Below are 2,648 nucleotides of genomic sequence, written 5' to 3'. Positions count from 1 at the left end.
AAACTCACTGGGGCCGTTTTGTCCTCATCAGGGCCGTCTTGACCTCACTGGGGCTGTCCCGACCTCACTGGGGCCATCCCTACCTCACCGGGGCTATCCCTACCTCACCGGGGCCGTCTTGATCCTGCCGGTGCTGTATATCGCCAGGGTCGTTTTGGCCTCACCGGGGCTGTCCCAACCTCACCAGGGCCATCTCGGCCTCACTGGGGCTGTTTCAACCTCACTGGGTCCATCCCGACCTCACTGGAGCCATTCCGACCTTACTGGGGCCATCTCGACCTCACCGGTGCCGTCTCGACCTCACCGGGGCCATTCCGGGCCTGGATGCCATCTCAACCTCACCAGGGCCATTCCGACATCACCTGAACCGTTTTGGCCTCACCAGGGCCGTCTCAACCTCACCAGGGCCGTCTCAACCTCACCGGAGCCGTCTCAACCTCACTGGGGCCGTCCCAACCTCACTAGAGCCGTCCCGACCTCACTGGGGCAGTCTCGACCTCACCGGGGCCATCCCAACCTCACCGGGGCAGTCTCGACCTCACCAGGGCCATTGCGACCTTTCCGGGGGCATCCCGACCTCACTAGGGCCATCCCGACCTCACCGGGGCTGTATCAGCTTCACTGGGGCTGCTCCAACCTTACCGGGGCCGTCCCAGCCTCACCGGGGAAACACGAAGTTTGGCACTCTGTCCCCTGCTGAGCGGCTCCCCACCAGACAAAATCTCCAGGCTTTCCTGGTGGCTGAACATCCAATACACCTGCTCGGACTTCGCCCTCCACCAAGTGCACAGACTGCCCATCTGCTGTCCCCCAGCATCCCATGCAAGACTGGAACTGGTGGGCGTGCTTGTGTGCCTGCTGGTATAGCGGTTCCACATCACTGGCCCAGCTGGGCCTGGCCCCGGCCTGCCCCGAACCTGACTCCACCCCCCGAGTGCATCCCTTCCGGATGCAAGGAGTTGAAATCTGCAGCCTGCTGGGTTGGGCTCTGTACTTGGGGCCTCTACCCATCCTACTCAGTCTCAATGCTCTTCTTTCTATGCGAGGAGTTGAAATCTGCAGTTTGTTGGGTTGGGCTCTGTACTTGGTGTCTCTGCACATCCTACTCAGTCTCAATGCTCTTCTTTCTTTCCTTCCAGCAAATAGCAATGGCGGTGTTCCGCGGCTCCTCGCCTCTCTGGGACACCGGGGCTTCGCATCCCTCAGTGCCGGCGAGCAGTTTCGTGACAGAGCCTCCCTCGCTTTCTGAACACTGCAAGGCTGTGCCGCCTCTCCCCGTAGGGTCTGGTGGCTCATGATCCCACCCAAACCAGCTCAGTGGATTCGAGAATTCGTAAAAGCGCAGGTGTTTCCTCTTGCGCCTCTGGCTCAGCCTGGATGGGGATGTAAATTGAGTAGGGCGGGGTCTCAGGAAGCCACCAGGGCAGGGCAAACAGCAATGGCAGCGTTTCCGAGGCTCCTCACCTCTCCAGGACACCGGGACTTCGAGTCCCCAGTGCCGGTGAGCAGCTGTGCACCAGAGCCTACCCCGCTCTCTGGCCGCTGCAGGGCTGTGCCGCCTCTCCCCATGGGGTCTGGGGCCTCAGAGACCTGCCCTGAGCAAGCCCAGAGGATTCAAGGGTTCCTGACTGCTTCCGAATGAAAAAATACTGCGCATCCAGTTGCAGCCCACCTGGCATGTGGCTGTGTACCTCTGTTTTTGGCACCTCTGTAGCTCCTACTCAGTCTCACTGCGCCTTTTTCTTTCCTTCCAGTTGTAGAACTCCCATTGGGCCAACTTCCCCTTGGTTCTGAATGGTGGTTGTTTGTCTTATAGTTGGTAGTTTCAATGATGTTGTGGGAGGCAGCACGCACAGGTCTACTCCCTACGCCGCCATCTTGGTTCCAAACCTTCCAATTTTTGATCCAACAAACATAAGCAAGGCATTATTCTTGATCATGGAGACACAGCAGTGAACAAAATATACAACAAGTCCTGCCTTCATATATCTTACATTATAGTAATGACTTCCCTGATCACTCAGAATAGCATCCAAGGCCCTTAATTTAATATATATTTTCTTATTTATTGTATCTTATGTTACTAGAATGTAAATTTCATGAAGTGAGGAATTTTTTGGTCTGTGTCCATAGTGCCTGGCATATGTTAGATATTTAATAAATATTTATTGAATAAGTAAATGAACTACCCCTACCAAAATGATCATCTATCCACATTTGTACTTCGCTGATCCTCTTTCTCTCCTATTACAGTAAAGGAGATACACTTCCTTTTATCTATGATACTCAAATTTGAGTGCACATCAGGGACTCCTTGAAGGTGTGTTAAAACACAGCACTCTAACCAGTTACAGATGATAGTGATACTACTGATCCAGAGATCACACATGAAAACCATTGATGCCATCCTGCCCACATTATCCGGAAATTTATCCTATCAACTATCTTTTCTTTCTAAATGTACTCAATGAAACAATTGGGAGAATATACCGTGTTCATGGATTGGTAGAATCAAAATCATTAAAATGTCCATACTACCTAAATCAATCTATAGATTCAATGCACTCCCCATTAAAACACCAATGGCATATTTCACAAACCTACAACAAACTCTCCAAAAATTTATATGGAATAAAAAAGACACCTAG

Source organism: Myotis davidii, unplaced genomic scaffold, assembly GCF_000327345.1.
Source record: "Myotis davidii unplaced genomic scaffold, ASM32734v1 scaffold2841, whole genome shotgun sequence".
Lineage (NCBI taxonomy): Eukaryota > Metazoa > Chordata > Mammalia > Chiroptera > Vespertilionidae > Myotis > Myotis davidii.
The sequence above is the reverse complement of the archived record's forward strand: the minus strand, read 5'-3'. Positions refer to the sequence as shown.